Source organism: Rutidosis leptorrhynchoides, chromosome 6, assembly GCF_046630445.1.
Source record: "Rutidosis leptorrhynchoides isolate AG116_Rl617_1_P2 chromosome 6, CSIRO_AGI_Rlap_v1, whole genome shotgun sequence".
In the NCBI taxonomy this organism is placed as follows: Eukaryota; Viridiplantae; Streptophyta; class Magnoliopsida; order Asterales; family Asteraceae; genus Rutidosis; species Rutidosis leptorrhynchoides.
Genome location: NC_092338.1, coordinates 329,031,906 through 329,055,351, shown reverse-complemented (window position 1 = coordinate 329,055,351; position 23,446 = coordinate 329,031,906). Strand labels below are relative to the sequence as shown.

The window sequence follows — 23,446 nt, the reverse complement described above, 5'->3', positions numbered from 1 at the left end:
TAATCATTTTCACACAAATCACCCTCAATAATTTAAATTGTTACTGATTTCTTGCAAATGAGGGCATTGCAAGATCTTAAGTGTGGGAAGGGGTTAAATTCTTTCGGATTTTAAAATTTTTTACTTTATACACTTGGTTACCATTAAAAATACTAGTAAAGCAGTAGTTGTATTAGAATCTAGTGCTCTCTGATAAAAAAGAACAGCCCTAGTCTTATATACTGACTACCCAATTCTAGTAAAATTTTTTAAAATTTTCAATTAAATGAATTCAAAATCATGTTTATACATATTTATGAACGATAAAACTAGGTTTTAACACCGAAATTATTGTTACCTCGGAAAGGACATAAATTAAGAAACAAACTAAAATGTCAAAATTCATTTAAAATGAAATAGAGGACGATAAAAAGAAAAATAAAAAGCCAAGTGTGGGAAAATTTACCAAGTTATTTTAAACATATGTCACATATATCTGTAACAAATAACTGAAAATACTTTTGCTTTGGACTAAACTAAACTGTTTTACCCGATGAAAGAAAAGAAGAGATGGATCTACACGATGAATCAATTCCATCATTAAAAGGAAGTAAAGTCTTCTGAAAAAGACACGAGCTTCTTGATTTAGGTCATGAAGTTGTCGTCCAGACCAGCTGTAGGTTGACGAAAAATCTAGAAAAGTCATCACTAAAATCAGCAGGAAATCCACGGACCTCAGCATTAAACAGGGTTGCCAAGTGGTCAGATTTATCCTAACCATGAGAAGGATTTATCTCGTACAATGGGGGGGGCACCATGCAAATTAGCTGGATAAGACTAATGAATCAGATCCCCAGAAAGGATAATCTCCTTAAAGATTAAAAATCAGCTTTTAAGACTGATATTACTCAATCCTAGAGATTGACCTTAAAGATTGAGAATTACAAACTCATGGAATTCAATGATATCTAAACTCGAGCTTAAACGAGAAAATATTTTGATCAAAATTACAAACCGATTTGTTTTCTGAAAACCCTATTTTCAATGCGTTCATTACCATTGAACGTAAAATCCTAGGAATTCACCTGGAATTCATTAGGTCACCTGAACTAAATCGGGTGTCAACCGTAAGAACGGTGGTTGCATAGTGGTCAAAGACAGGACCTTGTGCCATATCGAAAAATTATGAGGGTGAGCTTTACTATTGCTCCTACCAAGGATAGTAATTGCGTCCGACACGTTACAGACCATAATTAAAAGCATGTCAGGGGACATTGCCTTAACAGTTGCTTGTTCAACGCTTTCCTTTACAACCGGACGGTAGTTTACCGAAAGGTAATATACGGGACAAGTAAACTGGACGTGTTGCTTTCCAAATACAAGGTTAGCAAGTGGGTGACACAAAACCATAAGTTTTGAGCTAAAATTTTCAAATCTGAAACCCACCAAACCCACAAAAATATTTGGCAAACACCGGTAAAGGGTTATGCCGGAAAACTTATCTAGGGTAAAAACTAGATTTCAAAAGATCAAATGTTTTCATAAAGATCCAATTTCCTTAATGGATCTAAATTTTTATAGTCATGTGGGACTGTAAACCATATCGTTACTACCATTGTTTATACCGCCGTATAGAAATCACTGATGTACAAAGTGTGAAGAATAAAGAAGTGATTCTAGTATTTCAAGACAATATTGCTTGAGGACAAGCAACGCTCAAGTGTGGGAATATTTGATAATGCTAAAAACGAACATATATTTCATAGCATTATTCCTCAAGAAAGACAAGCTTTTAGTTGCAATTGTTCTATTTACAAGTGATATTCGTTTAAATAATAAAAGGTGAAGACAAAAGACAGATTCGACGAATTGAAGACGCAAACGACCAAAAAGCTCAAAAGTACAAAAGACAATCAAAAAGGTTCCAATTATTGATAAGAAACGTCTCGAAATTACAAGAGTACAAGATTCAAAACGCAAAGTACAAGATATTAAATTGTACACAAGGACGTTCGAAAATCCGGAACCGGGACTAGAGTCAACTCTTAACGCTCGACGCAACGGACTAAAAATTACAAGTTAACTATGTATATAAATATAATATAATATATAATTAATTATATTAATTATATATATATTATATATATATTATAAACCGTCGGTAAACAAAGAGCCAAACTCCTCTGAGCTGTAAAATAACCTCCGCGACTCGCGGAGTTTGAAGGCAAAATTCACCGCGAGTCGCGGAGCCCCAAAAATCGAAAATCCCTATAAAGCCAACCGAATTCTGATCGCAAAATATATTCTATTTCTCTCTTCTCTCATATATACGATATATATATATATATATAATTTATATTTTAATTTTAATTTTAATTATAATTCTAATAATAAAGGTATGTTAGCGAATATTGTAAGGGTGTAAGTCGAAATTCTGTCCGTGTAACGCTACGCTATTTTTAATCATTGTAAGTTATGTTCAACCTTTTTATATTAATGTCTCGTAGCTAAGTTATTATTATGCTTATTTAAAACGAAGTAATCATGATGTTGGGCTAATTACTAAAATTGGGTAATTGGGCTTTGTACCATAATTGGGGTTTGGACAAAAGAACGACACTTGTGAAAATTAGACTATGGGCTATTAATGGGCTTTATATTTGTTTAACTAAATGATAGTTTGTTAATGTTAATATAAAGATTTACAATTGGGCGTCCCTATAAATTACCATATACACTCAATCGGACACGATGGGCGGGGTATTTATATGTACGAATAATCGTTCATTTAACCGGACACGGGAATGGATTAATAGCCACTAGAATAATTAAAACAGGGGTGAAATTACATTCAAGGGTAATTGGTGTAATTGTTAACAAAGTAGTAAAACCTTGGTTTACACACAGTCGATAACCTGGTGTATTCATTAAACAAAGTATTAAAACCTTGTTACAATTCGAATCCCCAATTAGTTGGAATATTTAACTTCGGGTATAATAATAATTTGACGAGGACACTCGCACTTTATATTTATGACTGATGGACTGTTATGGACAAAAACCAGACGGACATATTGAATAATCCAGGACAAAGGACAATTAACCCATGGGCATAAAACTAAAATCAACACGTCAAACATCATGATTACGGAAGTTTAAATAAGCATAATTCTTTTATTTCATATTTAATTTCCTTTATTTTATATTTAATTGCACTTCTAATAACACAGCCTCCCACTCTCATGAGTGGCACCAAGAGAAAGATATATATCGTTCATCTAAAGCGGCTAGAGCCGATTCTAGCCATAACTTTGATTCCGTTTCCGCAAAAATAGATGCTTTCGAGAGACGAATGGAAAAGATGAATAAAGATATTCACGCAATACGAATTAGTTGTGAGCAATGCGGTGGACCACACTTAATGAAAGACTGTCACATTGAACAAACGATGGAACAACGTGAGAATGTTGTCTACATGAACCAAAGGCTGGAAAATAGTTATCAGAATAATTATCAACCGCCAAGGCCAAACTTCAATCGAAATCAAAACATTCTTTACAATCCAAAAGGACCCGACAATAACTCGTATAACCAACAAGGTCCGTGATGTCGTAGGGGGTGTATACAAAATAGTATTATTTTTAGTACGAAATACTATTAAATATGCTACAATTTTACACAAGTTATTTATTTATTTATCGAGTGGATATACTTAAACCTTGCTACAACACTTATAGGCAGTGTACCTAATCTTATTATAGTATAGTTTTTAGTAAGTCCGGTTCGTTCCACAGGGAGATCGTGAAGTATAACACTATATTTTTTTAAACTATATTTTTACAAATATATATATATAAGTAATATTATTATTATAAAGGGGGATTTTTACCGTTTTATGACCGGTTTGTCGATTTTAAAACTTTAGTCGCAGTTAAAACCAAATGTAAAATATTAAAAATAAATACAAGACTTAAATTAAAGCATAAAGTAAATAACGATAATGAAATTGCGAATAATAAAAGTGCGATAAAATAAACTTGCGATAATTAAAAAGTACGATAATTAAAAGTGCAATTAAATACAATAACAATAAAAATGCGAATATTAGAAGTGCAATTAAATATAAAATAAAGGAAATAAAAGAATTATGCTTATTTAAACTTCCGTAATCATGATGTTTGACGTGTTAATTTTAGTTTTATGCCCATGGGTTAATTGTCCTTTGTCCTGGATTATTTAATATGTCCGTCTGGTTTTTGTCCATAACAGTCCATCAGTCATAAATATAAAGTGCGAGTGTCCTCGTCAAATTATCCTTATACCCGAAGTTAAATATTCCAACTAATTGGGGACTTAAACTGTAACAAGATTTTAATATTTTATTTAATAATTACACCAGGATGTCGACTGAGTGTAACCCAAGGTTTTAATATTTTGTTATCAATTATACCAAGTGTCCTTGTACATAATTTCACCCCTGTTTTAATTATTCTAGTGGCTATTAATCCATTCCCGTGTCCGGTTAAATGAACGATTATTCGTACATATAAATACCCCGCCCATCGTGTCCGATTGAGTGTATATGGTAATTTATAGGGACGCCCAATTGTAAATCTTTATATTAACATTAACAAACTATCATTTAGTTAAACAAATATAAAGCCCATTAATAGCCCATAGTCTAATTTCCACAAGTGTCGTTCTTTTGTCCAAACCCCAATTATGGTACAAAGCCCAATTACCCAATTTTAGTAATTAGCCCAACATCATGATTACTTCGTTTTAAATAAGCATAATAATAACTTAGCTACGAGACATTAATGTAAAAAGGTTGAACATAACTTACAATGATTAAAAATAGCGTAGCGTTACACGGACAGAATTTCGACTTACACACTCAAATGATCTCTATCATAAATCTTATTATTATCATAATTTAAACTTAAAATTAAGATTATTGTTATATCTTATTACATTAACATTATGATAGAGATATAGAATATAGATATTGATAATTGATATTGATAATAGATAGATGGATCGAAAAAAGGATAGAAAAAATGATCGAAAAAAGTATCGCTCAAATTGATCGTAAATCATCGCCTTTTATAGGCAAAATATGAAATTGAATTTTCATTTACGACCCCTGAACTATGCTCAATTAACAACTTTTTATTATTTAATATTATTCTTATTATGAATTATTTAAATATTATATTTTATTCTTGTGCATAGTTGACTCGTAATTTTTACACCGTTGCGTCGAGCGTTGAGAGTTGACTCATGTCCTGGTTCCGGAATTTCGAACGCCCTTGCGTACTATTTTATATCGTGTACTTTGTGTTTTGTAACTTGTACTCTTGTCATTTTTAGACGTTCTTCATCACTAATTTGAACCTTTTTGATTGTATCTTGTACTTTTGAGCTTTTTGGACCTTTGTGTCTTCAATTCGCCGTTTTCGCCTTTTGTCTTCGCACTTATTTAATATAAACGAATATTACTTGAAAATGGAACAATTGCAACTAAAATCTTGTCTTTCTTGGGGGATAATGCTATGAAATATATGTTCCTTTTTAGCCTTATCAATATCCCCACACTTGAGCGTTGCTTGTCCTCAAGCAATATAGTCTTGAAATAAAAAACATACAAATCACTTCTTTATTCTTCACACTTTATACATCAGTGATTTTGATATGGCGGTATAAACAATGATAGTAACGATATGGTTAAAGGTGGGTGTGTCATCCACAGTTGCCTTGGGTTTAGGTCAACGACACTTGCAATCAAATAGCCGATTTACTTTCGGTTTCCAAAGCAAAGTGCACATTTGAAAGGCGGTTTACAGTCCCACATGACTATGAAAATGTAGATCCTTAAGGAAATTGGATCTTTATGAAAATATTTGATCTTTGAAAATTCAATCTAGCTTTTACCCTAGATAAGTTTTCCGGAATAACCCTTCACCGGTGTTGCAAAATATTTTTGTGGGTTTCAGATTTGAAAATTTTAGCTCAACACTTGTGGTTTTGTGTTACCCACTTGCTAACCTTGTATTAGGAAAGAAACACGTCCAGTTTACTTGTCCCGTATATTACCTTTCGGTAAACTACCGTCCGGTTGTAAAGGAAAGCGATGAACAAGCAACTGTTAAGGCAATGTCACGTGACTTGCTTTTGATTATGGTCTATATACGTGTCGGATGCTAGTACTATCCTTTGTAGGAGCAATAGTAAAGATCATCCTATGATTTTTCGGCCTGGCACAAGGTCCTGTCTTCGACCATGCTATGCAACCACCGTTCTTACGGTTGACACCCGATTTGGTTCAGGTGACCTAATGAATTCCAGGTGAATTCCTAGGATTTTACGTTCAATGGTAATGAACGCATTGAAAATAGGTTTTCAGAAAACAAATCGGTTTGTAATTTTGATCAAAATATTTTCTCGTTCAAGCTCGAGTTTAGATATCATTGAATTCCATGAGTTTGAATTCTCAATCTTTAAGGTCAATCTCAAGGATTGAGTAATATCAGTCTTAAAAGCTGATTTTTGATCTTTTAAGGAGATTATCCTTTCTGGGGATCTGATTCATTAGTCTTATCAAGCTAATTTGCACGGCGCCCTCCCCATTTTACGAGACAGATCCTCTCATGGTTAGGATAAGTCTGACCACTTGGCGACCCTGTTTGATGCTGAGGTCCGTGGATTTCCTGCTGATTTTAGAGATGACTTTTCTAGATTTTTCGTCAACCTACAGCTGGTATGGACGACAACTTCTTGACCTAAATCAAGAAGCGCGTGTCTTTTTCGGAAGTCTTTACTTCTTTTTAATGATGGAATTGATTCATCGTGTAGATCCATCTTTTCTTTTCTTTCATCGGGTAAAACAGTTAATTTAGTCCAAAACAAAAACACCTGCAATAACTTTACGGAAACATGTGCTAGATAGTTTTTAATTGAATAACTAGGTACATTCTCCCCACACTTAGTTTCTTTCTTTGCCTTTTTATTCTCCTTTATTCCATTTTAAATGAATTCATGCGTTTTAGTGTGTTTCTCAATTTATGTCCTTTCCGAGGTAACGATAATTTCGGTATTAACACCTAATTTTCACCGTTCATAAATATATATAAACATGATTTTGAATTCATTTAGTTGAAATTTTTTCAAGTTTTCATAAAATTTGGCGTATAAACTCGAGAGAATTTATAACCCTTCTCCACACTTGAGATCATGCAATGCCCTCATTTGCATGAAATCAGACTCTAATTATAAATTCATGAGGGTGATTAGTGTAGAAAAGTAATTGAAAATACCCAGTTTGTAGTTACAAAGCTCGTCAAATGATAGATGGCGCGCCTCATCGTTCATTCCTTCTTGTTTTATCACACATATTTTTCTTCAAAAACGGTTGCTTTTCTGAACTGTTTACTAATATTTGAAAAAGCGTCTTTTACCCTAATCATGCATTTTTATTAATGAGTTATGCACTAACCCGAACCCCTAATTTAACGTTAAGTGGGGTTAGACTTCCCCACACTTAGCTGACGACATGTGAAATCGGTAGAATAAGTTCCACAAATTAGAATAGTGAGCCAGTTATTTACATCTCGGGTGGTGTATAATATATCATTGGGTTTAAAGTTTAGAACCACCCGATCGTCACTATTTAATTCTTTTTTAAGTGTAGCTTTTAGTAAATGGATATGTCTCTTTTCTGGTTCTTGGTCAAATGGATTGATATACACCGACATACATATTATAGGGTGGACAATTTCTAACGTTTCCTTCCTTTTATTCTCGAGATCAAAGTTTTCACCTCTATTACCCAATTGGGTGAAATCCGAGGTGTCATTATCTATTACAGCTCGTAGTTCATCTTCGGTAGATGACTTTTCTATTGAGAATATTGGGTTGGAAGGTTGTGGAATGGTGAATTTCGGGATTGGAGTAGATTCTTCTTCATTAACGGTACTTATCGGTCCCACCACTTTGATCTCGGGGGTAAAATTTTCAACGTTATCATTTTCCCAAGAGTACCAATTTGTCACCCTTACTTCTTCTTCTTCATCCATTGATGGATCGTTGATTTCGTCGGTAGAGGCTAATGTGTAGATATGTTGTGAAATTGGTAAAGCTGAATAAAAAGTATCATCGGGATAGTTGGTGATTTCGGAGCTCTCGAATTCATCAAAATTCGATGATATGAGATTTTCTTGCACACGACTCCTCAGATCAATAGGTGTATAGTCTGATAGAGTTTCAGCTTGCCGGTTTACAAACTCTCTCATTTGTTCATTTTGAGCATTGAGTTCTTCGAGTTTGATTTTCATATTGTCTAATAAATTTTCAGACACGTAATTTTCCTTGTCTACTGGTTGTTGAGTTTGGATATATTCTTGGGAATAATCCCAATTTGAATTGTATTCTTCATAATCATTCCATTCAGGTTCCGTGGGTGCGTAATTTTTCATAGGAACGTAATAATAACATTCCCATGTTGAGTGATAATCTCCACAGATTTCACAACCAGTTATTGTTTCGTCATTCGTGATCCAAGATTGACCGAACGAATTGTCATCAACACTCGTTTGAGAGTATTGATTTAATTGATTTTGGATATCAAAAAGAGTTTCCATAGCCTTGTTTTCAAAATTTTCCATTTTATTGCGATGGCCAAATTTTAGCTACAATGTGGTGCATTTACTAATTATCCTATTAGTTATAAAAATAGAAAAACTTATATAAGTTGTCCAATTAATAGACTTTTCTGCTTTTGCCCACGTTTCGAATAGCCAAAAGATGCAGCAGAGAGTCAGAACCCTTTAAATCGGAAGCTCACAACTCAGCCACTAACAAATCCAACTATTACTACGAAGCAGAAAATTGTCAACGTCCATTAATTTAACCACTTAAATAATTTTTCTTTCTGTTTGAGATATTAGATAAGAAATAGAGAAAATTTCTAAGTCCTAAAAACTAAAGCGTCGAGAAATAAGAAAGAAAAAGAATGCGCGTCGAAAAATAAAAATAAGAAAATAGCGCGTCGTAACTTAAAAGTCTAAAAATTATATCTAAAAAGTTGCGCCTAAAGGTCTAAAGGTAAATGCAATTTTATTCAGAAAACGTCAATTACTTAAAGGCACTAAAATCTATTTAAAACTAAAGCGAAAAACGGCGTCGCAAAATTCCAAAGCGCCTAAATCTTAATCTAAAGAAAAAGCACTTAAGGGATTTTACGGCAAAGCCTAAGAATCTATACATATAAAATAACTACAGAAAAACTAATTTTAAAACTAATTGCGAACGAAAAATATACAAAATATTATAATTACACTAAATAAAAGGATACAAATTATAAAAAGTGATAAAATTACTTATTTTTATAAAAAAAATATTATTTTTATATTTTTATTTTTATATTTTATAAAAGTATTAATTGTTTATATATTAAAACTAAATATAATTAATTATAACTAATTAATTTAAAAACTTAAACTAAATAATAATAATAATAAAGTAAATAGGGTTAAATAATAATAATAATTAATAATACCCCGTAATTAATGCTTTTTAGGGTTTCTTTGTGGCCTGACAGGGCGGCTCCGCGAGTCGTGGAGTTTTAAGCCTGCAAACTCCGCGAGTCGTGGAGTTTGAAAAAACGTTTTTTTTTTTTTGTTTTTTTTTTGTTTTTTTTTAAATTTTATATTGTTTTTCTAAAAATATATTTATAAAAAAATAAATTAAAAATATAGCGTTTCGCCGATTTTCCCGGCAGCGGCGCCAAAAATACTTGATGTCGTAGGGGGTGTATACAAAATAGTATTATTTTTAGTACGAAATACTATTAAATATGCTACAATTTTACACAAGTTATTTATTTATTTATCGAGTGGATATACTTAAACCTTGCTACAACACTTATAGGCAGTGTGCCTAATCGTATTATAGTATAGTTTTTAGTAAGTCCGGTTCGTTCCACAGGGAGCTCGTGAAGTATAACACTATATTTTTTTTAAACTATATTTTTACAAATATATATATATATAAGTAATATTATTATTATAAAGGGGGATTTTTACCGTTTTATGACCAGTTTGTCGATTTTAAAACTTTAGTCGCAGTTAAAACCAAATGTAAAATATTAAAAATAAATACAAGACTTAAATTAAAGCATAAAGTAAATAACGATAATGAAATTGCGAATAATAAAAGTGCGATAAAATAAACTTGCGATAATTAAAAAGTACGATAATTAAAAGTGCAATTAAATACAATAACAATAAAAATGCGAATATTAGAAGTGCAATTAAATATAAAATAAAGGAAATAAAAGAATTATGCTTATTTAAACTTCCGTAATCATGATGTTTGACGTGTTAATTTTAGTTTTATGCCCATGGGTTAATTGTCCTTTGTCCTGGATTATTTAATATGTCCGTCTGGTTTTTGTCCATAACAGTCCATCAGTCATAAATATAAAGTGCGAGTGTCCTCGTCAAATTATCCTTATACCCGAAGTTAAATATTCCAACTAATTGGGGACTTAAACTGTAACAAGATTTTAATATTTTGTTTAATAATTACACCAGGATGTCGACTGAGTGTAACCCAAGGTTTTAATATTTTGTTATCAATTATACCAAGTGTCCTTGTACATAATTTCACCCCTGTTTTAATTATTCTAGTGGCTATTAATCCATTCCCGTGTCCGGTTAAATGAACGATTATTCGTACATATAAATACCCCGCCCATCGTGTCCGATTGAGTGTATATGGTAATTTATAGGGACGCCCAATTGTAAATCTTTATATTAACATTAACAAACTGTCATTTAGTTAAACAAATATAAAGCCCATTAATAGCCCATAGTCTAATTTCCACAAGTGTCGTTCTTTTGTCCAAACCCCAATTATGGTACAAAGCCCAATTACCCAATTTTAGTAATTAGCCCAACATCATGATTACTTCGTTTTAAATAAGCATAATAATAACTTAGCTACGAGACATTAATGTAAAAAGGTTGAACATAACTTACAATGATTAAAAATAGCGTAGCGTTACACGGACAGAATTTCGACTTACACACTCAAATGATCTCTATCATAAATCTTATTATTATCATAATTTAAACTTAAAATTAAGATTATTGTTATATCTTATTACATTAACATTATGATAGAGATATAGAATATAGATATTGATAATTGATATTGATAATAGATAGATGGATCGAAAAAAGGATAGAAAAAATGATCGAAAAAAGTATCGCTCAAATTGATCGTAAATCATCGCCTTTTATAGGCAAAATATGAAATTGAATTTTCATTTACGACCCCTGAACTATGCTCAATTAACAACTTTTTATTATTTAATATTATTCTTATTATGAATTATTTAAATATTATATTTTATTCTTGTGCATAGTTGACTCGTAATTTTTACACCGTTGCGTCGAGCGTTGAGAGTTGACTCATGTCCTGGTTCCGGATTTTTGAACGCCCTTGCGTACTATTTTATATCGTGTACTTTGTGTTTTGTAACTTGTACTCTTGTCATTTTTAGAAGTTCTTCATCACTAATTTGAACCTTTTTGATTGTATCTTGTACTTTTGAGCTTTTTGGACCTTTGTGTCTTCAATTCGTCGTTTTCGCCTTTTGTCTTCGCACTTATTTAATATAAACGAATATTACTTGAAAATGGAACAATTGCAACTAAAATCTTGTCTTTCTTGGGGGATAATGCTATGAAATATATGTTCCTTTTTAGCCTTATCAGTCCGAATAACCAACCAACTTAAAACAACACTTTCAATCAACAAAGACCTGGCTTGTATAAACCACCACAACAAACCGACGAGAAGAAGTCAAATCTGGAAGAAGTGGTATTTAAGCTAGTTGAATCTCAAACACAATTTATTGAAACTCAAACCCAAACGAATGAGAGATTTGATCAGTCATTTAGAACTCAACAAGCTTCCATTTTGAATCTAGAAAAACAAGTAGGTACTCTTGTTAGATTGATGAGTGAAAGGGAACAAGGAAAGCTACCGAGTAATAATGAAGTAAATCCTCGGAATGAAAATGTTAACATGATATCAACAAATTCTGAAAAACCAATACCAGAAGATGGGAAAGTTTTAGATGTAAGTAACAATGAAGAAGTTACACCACCACCACCACCACCACCCGAGTATGTAAAGCCAGTGGTGGCACCATACAGACCACCCATCCCGTTTCCAAGAAAAGGAGTTGAGTATGAGCAAGTAATAGGTAATAAAGTTTGTGATACCTCTGGAAAGAAGAAGAAGAAGAATAAAAAAATGCAAGAAACAAAAACAGTAGAAGTAAACCCGGTGAAGACAGTTCTACCAAATCCTCCACCTAGGGTAGGTGATTCGGGTGAATTTATTGTTCCTTGTCTACTTAGTGACTGTGTCATGTATGATGCACTAGCAGATTTAGGTTCAAGTGTGAGTGTTATGCCTCTTTCATTATATAAGAGATTAGGTGTAGGTGAGTTAACTCCAACGGATATGAGTGTTCGACTCCTTGATCAAACCATTAAGCACCCAGTTGGAATTGCTGACAACCTACCCATTCAAGTAGGTAATTTAACCTTTCTAGTCGAATTCATTGTCATTGACATAGAAGAGGACTCAAACGTTCCTCTAATTTTAGGTCGACCATTCTTAGCGTCCACCGGGGCGTTATTTGATGTAAGAAAGGGTAGAATGACACTTAGTAATGATGAGAAATCGATCACCTTTATGATTCGACAGTCTAAATATCCACAAACCAAAACCGTTGAACCGACAAAAACGATTGGTAAGAACCATGTTGTTTTACCAACTCCAACGGTAATGCTTAACAATAATAGAACGCCTAAGTGTGGGGAAAATGAAGTAACACCTAATGATGACTTGATAATAAAGAACCCCATAGTTGATACGAAATTAAATAACCCCGTTATTAACAGTTCAATGAAGAAACTTTTTAAACGGGTTATTGATGCTAAAAGTAAGGGAAACTTTAAGTTATATAACCGGTTAGTATCCAATCTGTCGCCTAAAGAAAAGGTGAAGCTAGTTGAATTTGTGGATATTACGGAAAAAGCTGGTCACTGGCTTAAAGCAAAAGTCACAGATATGCAAGTTGATTATGGTCCAAGAGAAATTGACGATGAAGTTAATCACAATTTCGACACCACATCTACCTAAGTGTGAGGAGATTCAAATATTCTAAAAAGAAAATGCTGTTTGGAGTTAGTTGTTCTGTTCTCGTGTAGTTCCGAGAATGGAATTCGATTGGTCTTTTCCGCTAGCAGACACTAAAGAACTAGTTTTCTCCCCCCATTCTGATTTTTTTTTATTTTGTAGGTTTTATATGAAATTAATATGCTTTTTAAATTTAAGTTTTGTGTGAATTTAAAAACAAAATTTACTTTATTTCATTAAGTAAAAAAATGATTTCTAAAATTCGTCGTGAGTTGAAGATTAGGTAGTTGAACCGAAATTACTTTAACCGAGGGCGGGACGAGAAATTTTGTTATCATTATTTTTAATTTAATTGATTTAAAGTATGCCGAAAAAAAAATATTAGATTTTATAAATTTTTGAACGTGGGGTAATATACCCAACTTCGAAATTATGTATGTTTGTATTTTATGTTATATACAAAACAGGGTAAAATAACGCACTTTCAAAGACTGTCATTAAGTTCAGAAAAAGGTACTTATTTTGACGACAAGAAACAAAATATCAAATGTGAAATAACAACAATATGTTTGCAAACTCGGTATTTTTAATCATTTTTCTACACTAATCACCCTCATGAATTTAAATTTTTACCGATTTCTTGCAAATGAGGGCATTGCAAGATCTCAAGTGTGGGGAAGGGTTATAAATTCTTTCGGGTTTACACTTGTTTTAATTGCCAAATTTTGTGAAAATTTGAAAAAAATTTCAACTAAATGAATTCAAAATCATGTTTATACATATTTATGAACGATAAAACTAGGTGTTAATGCCGAAATTATTGTTACCTCGAGGACATAAATTGAGAAACAACCCAAAACGCTTGAATTCATTTAAAATGGGATAGAAGAGAATAAAAAGGCAAAGAAAAGAATAAATAAAAGCTAAGTGTGGGGAGAATGTACCAAGTTATTCAATTAAAAACTATCTATCACATTTTTGTATAAGAATTATTGCAGGTACTTTTGCTTTGGACGATACTAATCAGTTTTACCCGGTTTACTGTAATATATTTTAAAGAAAGATGGATCTACACGATGAATCAATTCCATCATTAAAAGGAAGTAAAGTCTTCCGAAAAAGACACGCGCTTCTTGATTTAGGTCAAGAAGTTGTCGTCCAGACCAGCTGTAGGTTGACGAAAAATCTAGAAAAGTCATCACTAAAATCAGCAGGAAATCCACGGACCTCAGCATCAAACAGGGTCGCCAAGTGGTCAGATTTATCCTAACCATGAGAAGGATTTATCTCGTACAATGGGGAGGCACCGTGCAAATTAGCTTGATAAGACTAATGAATCAGATCCCCAGAAAAGGATAATCTCCTTAAAGATTAAAAATCAGCTTTTAAGACTGATAATACTCAATCCTAGAGATTGACCTTAAAGATTGAGAATTCAAACTCATGGAATTCGATGATATCTAAACTCGAGCATGAACGAGAAAATATTTTGATCAAAAATACAAACCGATTTGTTTTCTGAAAAACCATTTTCAATGCGTTCATTACCATTGAACGTAAAATCCTAAGAAATTCACCTGGAATTCATTAGGTCACCTGAACCAAATCGGGTGTCAACCGTAAGAACGGTGGTTGCATAGCATGGTCGGAGACAGGACCTTGTACCAGACCGAAAAATTATAGGATGATCTTTACTATCGCTCCTACCAAGGATAGTTCTAGCATCCGACACGTTAATAAGACCATAATCATCTGCATGTCACGGGACATTGCCTTAATAGACGATAGTTTACCGAAAGGTAATATACGGAACAAGTAAACTGGATGTGTGCTTTCCGATACCGGGATAGCAGTGGATTACACGAACCTAAAAGTTTTAGCCAAAATATTGATCCACAAATATATTTTGCAACACCGATGATGGATCAAATCAGAAAACTTATCTAGGGTAAAAGCTAAAATGAATTTTCAAAAGATCAAATGTTTTCATAAAGATCCAATTTCCTTAATGGATCTAAATTTTTATAGTCATGTGAGACTGTAAACCATATCGTTACTACCATTGTTTATACCACCATATCAAAATCACTGATGTACAAAGTGTGAAGAATAAAGAAGTGATTCTAGTATTTCAAGACTATATTGCTTGAGGACAAGCAACGCTCAAGTGTGGGGATATTGATAAGGCTAAAAAGGAACATATATTTCATAGCATTATCCCCCAAGAAAGACAAGATTTTAGTTGCAATTGTTCCATTTTCAAGTGATATTCGTTTATATTAAATAAGTGCGAAGACAAAAGGCAGATTCGACAAATTGAAGACAAAAAGGTCCAAAAAGCTCAAAAGTACAAGATACAATTAAAAAGGTTCAAATTATTGATGAAGAACGTCTAAAAATGACAAGAGTACAAGTTACAAAACGCAAAGTACACGATATAAAATAGTACGCAAGGACGTTCGAAAATCCGGAACCGGGACATGAGTCAACTCTCAACGCTCGACGCAACGGTGTAAAAATTACGAGTCAACTATGCACAAGAATAAAATATAATATTTAAATAATTCATAATAAGAATAATATTAAATAATAAAAAGTTGTTAATTTAGCATAGTTCAGGGGTCGTAAATGAAAATTCAATTTCATATTTTGCCTATAACAGGCGATGATTATCGATCAATTTAAAAGCATCCCTTTTTCTATCCTAAAAATCTATTATCAATATCAATATCTAAAAATCTCTATCATAATGTTAATGTAATAAGATATAACAATAATCTTAATTTTAATTTTAAATTATGATAATAATAAGATTTATGATAGAGATCGTTTGAGTGTGTAAGTCGAAATTCTGTCCGTGTAACGCTACGCTATTTTTAATCATTGTAAGTTATGTTCAACCTTTTTATATTAATGTCTCGTAGCTAAGTTATTATTATGCTTATTTAAAACGAAGTAATCATGATGTTGGGCTAATTACTAAAATTGGGTAATTGGGCTTTGTACCATAATTAAGGTTTGGGCAAAAGACCGACACTTGTGGAAATTGGACTATTGACTATTAATAGATGGGGGGTATTGTCTAATTGAGTGACAACTCATTGGAGTCTGTCGAACCTATCTTCAAATTAATTATCCTAATAATTAATAATGATTATGGTTGTCCTATTTAGTGACGTTCATATGGAATCTATTATAATCATTTAATTAATTATTCGGGTTGGGTAATTGATTATTCAAACTGATCAAGTGGGTAAATTAATATTCATATCTAATCAAAATAGGGGTAGATTACATACAGTGATAACTGGTGTAATTGTTGACAGAAGTGATAACTGCGTCACAGTTTAAATCCTTAATTAGTTGGAATATTTGACTTCGGGTATAAGGGTAATTTGACGAGGACACTCGCACTTTATATTTATGACCGATGGACTATTATGGATAAAAACCAGATAGGTATCAAATAAACCATGACAAAGGACAATTAACCCGAGTAACAATTAATTAAAATCAAAACGTCAAACATCATGATTACGGAAGTTTAAATAAGCATAATCCTTTTATTTCATATTCTATCGCAATTTTATTTATTGTTATTTTATTTATCGTCATTTATTTATTTTACGCACTTTAATTATTGTCATTTATCTTTACGCTTAAAAATATAAAATCGACAAACCGGTCATTAAACGGTAAAAACCCCCCCTTTTATAATAATATTACTACTTATATATATATATATATATTTATATAAATATAGTTTTATAAAAATATAGTACGTAATCACTAGCTCCCTGTGGAACGAACCGGACTTACTAAAAACTACACTACTCTACGATTAGGTACACTGCCTATAGTGTTGTAGCAAGGTTTAGGTATATCCCATCCGTAAATTAATAAAACTTGTGTCATAATTTGTAGTATTTCCTAGTAAAAATAATACTATTTCGTACCCTCACGCTACATCATCAAGTTTTTGGCGCCGCTGCCGGGGAGCGCTAAAACGCTATATTTTTAATTATAATAATATTGAAATAAAATATAATAATATAATAATATTGAAATAGAATAATATAATAATATTGAAATAGAATATAATAATATAATAATATTTTAGAATCAAAATTTGATACGTAAAGTTTTAAAAAGTCGTATTTATTAAATACTTCAGGGGTATATTATGTAACTTGTAATTAATAATTTTTATCATATCGCTTTCATGTGAATAATAAATTAATTAATTTCTTTTCATTTACTATTCATGAATAGTAAATGAATTAAAAAAAAAGTTTTGAAAAAAAATAATAATTATAAAAAAATTATTAATTTGTAAAAAAAAAATCGTTTTAAAAAAAAAAAAAACGTAAAAAAAAAAAAAGTAAAAAAAAAAAAAACAAAAACGTAAAAAAAAAAAATATTAAAAAAAAATATATATATTTTTTTAAGATTTTGTCTATAAAAAAAATGTTTTTTTTAGTTTTATTACCTTTAGATTTTTAGACTCTAGTCGCAACTTTTAGTATTAAGTTTAGTTTTGCCATAGTTATTTTTACTTCTAGAATTTTTAGGCGTTGCCGTAAAATCCCTTAAGTGCTTATTCCTTAGACTAAGATTTATGTGCTTTAGAATTTTGCGACGCCGTTTTTCGCGCTCCTTTCTTATTTTTATTTTTCGTCGCCTATTTTTCGACCTTTTATTTTTCGACCTTTTTCGACGCGCAATCTTTTTCTTTCTTATTTCTCGCTATTCTAGTTTTAGGATAAGATTTTTATTCTACTTCTTATCTAAATTTCTTAAAATTACGAAAATTTATTTTAAGTGGTTAAATTGATAGACATCAAAATTTTCTGGTTCGTAGTAATAGTTGGATTTGTACGTGGACCGGGTTATTGGAGCCAAACAGTACTCAATTATATTGAGACCAAACGAATCCTGCCCCTCTGCTGCATCTTTTGGCTATTCGAAACGTGGGCAAAATCAGAAAAGTCTATTAATTGGATAACTTATATAATTTTTCTTTCCTTTTAAAAACTAATAGGATATTCAGTGAATGCACCGAGTAAAACGTTCACCACCTTTCATACGTTCACCACCTATAACTCGATCAAGAGATCTAGCCAATATTGTCGCCGTCGATTTTTCTTTAGAATCGTCATCTAGTCGACCAAGAACTCCAACTCAAATTTCCGATAATCCATCTTTTGAACCCGACCTCACAATTGAGAATCCGGAGAATATTCAGGGACAATTCCAAGATCCAGAACCACTAATCATTCCTCCTGAACCACAAACCGTTAAATCAGAATCCTCTAGTGATTCGGATACAACAAATCCAATCATGGAAAATCTAGAACCTCTAAGTATGGAAGACCGAATGAGAGCCACACGCACGGGCCAAGGTCACGCCATTATTAAGCCAGACATTAATGCGCCAGATTATGAAATCAAAGGACAAATTCTACACATGGTAACTAACCAATGCCAATTCAGTGGTGCACCGAATGAAGATCCTAACGAACACCTTCGTACGTTTAAAAGAATTTATACACTATTCAAAATCCGAGAAGTGGAAGATGAGCAGATCTATCTCATGTTGTTTCCCTGGACTTTAAAGGGAGAAGCCAAAGATTGGTTAGAATCGTTAACTGAAGGGGCAATTGACACATGGGATGTTTTAGTTGAAAAATTTCTTAAACAATTCTTTCCGGCATCTAAAGCCGTGAGACTTCAAGGAGAAATTGTTACGTTCGCGCAAAAGCCAAATGAAACATTATATGAGGCGTGGACAAGATTCGGAAGGATGTTGAGAGGATGTCCTCAACACGGTTTAGACACTTATCAAATAGTACAAATATTCTACCAAGGTGTCAATGTTGCTACACGAAAAGACATCGACATAACAGCTGGTGGTTCCATTATGAAGAAAACCGCAACTGAAGCTTACAAGATCATTGATAACACAGCATCCCACTCTCATGAGTGGCACCAAGAAAAAGATATCTTTCGATCATCTAAAGCGGCTAGAGCCGATTCTAGCCATGACTTTGATTCCGTTTCCGCAAAAATAGATGCTTTCGAAAGAAGAATGGAAAAGATGAATAAAGATATTCACGCAATACGAATCAGTTGTGAGCTATGCGGTGGACCACACTTATTGAAATATTGTTACATTGAACCAACCATGGAACAACGTGAGAATGTTTCCTATATGAACCAAAGGCCGGGAAATAATTATCAAAATAATTATCAACCGCCAAGGCTAAACTTCAATCGAAATCAAAACATTCTTTATAATCCAAATGGACCAAACAATAATTCGTACAACCAACAAGGTCCGAATAACCAACCGACTCAAACCAACACTTTCAATCAACAAAGACCTGGCTTGTATAAACCACCACAACAAACCGAAGAGAAAAAGCCAAATCTAGAAGAAATAATGGCAAAGCTATTTGAATCTCAAACACAATTTATTACATCTCAAACCCAAACAAATGATAGGTTTGATCAGTCATTAAGAACTCAACAAGCTTCCATTTTGAATCTAGAAAAACACGTAGGTACTCTTGCTAGCATAATGAGTGAGAGGGAACAAGGAAAGTTACCGAGTAATACTGAAGTAAATCCTCGGAATGAGAATGTTAATATGGTTTCAACAAATTCTGAAAAACCAGCTCCAGAAGATGGGAAGGTTTTAGATGAGAGTAACAATGAAGAATTTACACCACCACCACCACCCGAGTATGTAAAGCCAGTGGTGTCACCATACAAACCACCCATCCCGTTTCCAAGAAAAGGAGTTGAGTATGAGCAAGTAATAAGTAATAAAGATTGTGATACTTCTGGAAAGAAGAAGAAGAAAAAGAATAAGAAAGTACAAGAAACAAAAGCCGTAGAAGTAAACCCGGTGAATACAGTTCCACCAAAACCTCCACCTAGGGTAGGTGATCCGGGTGAATTTATTGTTCCTTGTCTACTTAGTGATTGTGTCATGTATGATGCACTGGCAGATTTAGGTGCAAGTGTGAGTGTTATGCCTCTTTCCTTATATAAGAGATTAGGTGTAGGTAAGTTAAGTCCAACGGATATGAGTGTTCGACTCTTTGATCAAACCATTAAGCACCCAGTTGGAATTGCTGACAACTTACCCGTTCAAGTAGGTAATTTAACCTTTCTAGTCGAATTTATTGTCATTGACATAGAAGAGGACCCAAACGTTCCTCTAATTTTAGGTCGACCATTCTTTGCGTCCACCGGGGCGTTATTTGATGTAGGAAATGGAAGAATGACACTTAGTAGTGGTAACAAATCGATCACCTTTATGATTCGAAAGTCTAAATCTCCACCAGCCAAAACCGTTGAACCAGTAAAAACAATTGGTAAGAACCATGTGGTTTTACCAACTCCAACGGTAGTGCTTAACAATAATGAAACGCCTAAGTGTGGGGAAAATGAAGTAACACCTAATGATGACATGATAACAAAGAACCCCGTTGTTGATACGAAATTAAATGATCCCGTTATTAATAGTTCAATGAAGAAACTTATTAAACGGATTCGCGATGCTAGAACCAAGGGGAACTTTAAGTTATTTAACCGATTAGTATCCAATCTGTCGCCTAAAGAAAAGGCAAAGCTAGTTGAAATTGTGGATATAACACATGAATCCGACCAATGGCTTAAAGAAAAAGTCACAGATATGCAAGTTGATTATGGACCAAGAGAAATTGACGATGAAGCTAATCATAATTTCGACACCACAGCTACCTAAGTGTGGGGAGATTCAAATGTTCTAAAAGGAAAATGTTATCTAGAGTTAGTTGTTCTGTTCTCGTGTAGTTCCGAGAATGGAATCCGATTGGTCTTTTCCGCTAGCAGACACTAAAGAACTAGTTTTCTCCCTCCATTCTGAATCTTTTTATTTAGTAGGTTTTATATAAAATTAATATGCTTTTTAAATTTATGTTTTGAATGATTTTAAAAACAAAAATTTACTTTATTTCATTAAGTTTAAAAAATAATTTCTAAAATTCGTCGTGAGTTAAAGACTAGGTCGTTGAGCCGAAATTGCTTTACCCGAGGGCGGGGCGACAAATTTTGTTATCATTTAATTTTATTGATCTAAAGTATGCAAAAAAAAATATTATATTAATTTTTGAACGTGGGGTTATATACCAAACTTCAAAAATATGTATATATATTTGTATTTTATGTTATGTACACAACAGGGTAAAACAGCGCACTTTCAAAGACTGTCATTAAGTTCAGCAAAAGGTACTAATTTTGACAACAAGACGCGAAAGATCAAATGTGAAATAACAACAATATGATTGCGAACTCGGTATTTCTAATCACTTTTCTACACTAATCACCCTCATGAATTTATAATTATAGTCTGATTTCATGCAAATGAGGGCATTGCATGATCTCAAGTGTGGGGAAGGGTTATAAATTCTCTCGGATTTACACTTGGTTTATTTGCCAAATTTTGGGAAAATTTGAAAAATTTTCAACTAAATGAACTCAAAATCATGTTTATACATATTTATGAACAATGAAACTAGGTGTTAATGCCGAAATTATTGTTACCTCGAGGACATAAATTGAGAAACAACCCAAAACGCTTGAATTCATAGAAAATAAAAAGGCAAAGAAAAAAATAAATAAAAACTAAGTGTGGGGAGAATGTACCAAGTTATTCAATTAAAAACTATCTATCACATGTTTCTGTAAAGTTATTGCAGGTGTTTTTGTTTTGGACTAAATTAACTGTTTTACCCGATGAAAGAAAAGAAGAGATGGATCTACACGATGAATCAATTCCATCATTAAAAGGAAGTAAAGTCTTCCGAAAAAGAAACGCGCTTCTTGATTTAGGTCATGAAGTTGTCGTCCAGACCAGTTGTAGGTTGACGAAAAATCTAGAAAAGTCATCTCTAAAATCAGCAGGAAATCCACCGACCTCAGCATCAAACAGGGTCGCCATGTGGTCAGATTTATCCTAACCATGAGAAGGATTTATCTCGTACAATGGGGGGGCACCGTGCAAATTAGCTTGATAAGACTAATGAATCAGATCCCCAGAAAGGATAATCTCCTTAAAGATTAAAAATCAGCTTTTAAGACTGATATTACTCAATCCTAGAGATTGACCTTAAAGATTGAGAATTACAAACTCATGAAATTTAATGATATCTAAACTCGAGCTTGAACGAGAAAATATTTTGATCAAAAATACAAACTGATTTGTTTTCTGAAAACCCATTTTCAATGCGTTCATTACCATTGAACGTAAAATCCTGAAAATTTATCAAGATTCATTAGGTCACCTGAACCAAATCGGGTGTCAACCGTAAGAACGGTGGTTGCATAGCATGGTCGGAGACAGGACCTTGTGCCAGACCGAAAAATCATAGGATGATCTTTACTATTGCTCCTACCAAGGATAGTACTAGCATCCGACACGTTAAAAGACCATAACCAAAAGCATGTCATTAGACATTGCCTTAACAGTTTCTTGTTCATCGCTTTCCTTTACAACCGGATGGTAGTTTGCCGAAAGGTAATATACGGAACAAGTAAACTGGATGTGTGCTTTCCGATACCGGGATAGCAGTGGATTACACGAACCTAAATGTTTTTAGCCAAAATATTGATCCACAAATATATTTTGCAACACCAATGGTGGATCAAATCAGAAAACTTATCTAGGGTAAAATCTAGATTGAATTTTCAAAAGATCAAATGTTTTCATAAAGATCCAATTTCCTTAAGGATCTACATTTTTATAGTCATGTGGGACTGTAAACCGCCTTTCAAATGTGCACTTTGCTTTGGAAACCGAAAGTAAATCGGCTATTTGATTGCAAGTGTCGTTGACCTGAACCCGAGGCAACTGTGGATGGCACAACCACCTTCAACAATGGTTCTATCGTTACTATCATTGTTTATACCGCTCTATCAAAATCACTGATGTACAAAGTGTGAAGAATAAAGAAGTGATTCGTGTGATTTGTATTATCTTATTTCAAGACTGTATTGCTTGAGGACAAGCAACGCTCAAGTGTGGGGATATTGATAAGGCTAAAAAGGAACATATATTTCATAGCATTATCCCTCAAGAAAGACAAGATTTTAGTTGCAATTGTTCTATTTTCAAGTAATATTCGTTTATATTAAATAAGTGCGAAGACAAAAGGCAGATTCGACGAATTGAAGACACAAAGGTCCGAAAAGCTAAAAAGTA

At 32.9% G+C, this 23,446-nt stretch overlaps 1 pseudogene; it reads right to left on the bottom strand.

The window, feature by feature from the left end:
- LOC139854708 (uncharacterized) overlaps positions 1-23,446 on the bottom strand; it is a 180,974-nt pseudogene that overhangs the window by 131,647 nt on the left and 25,881 nt on the right.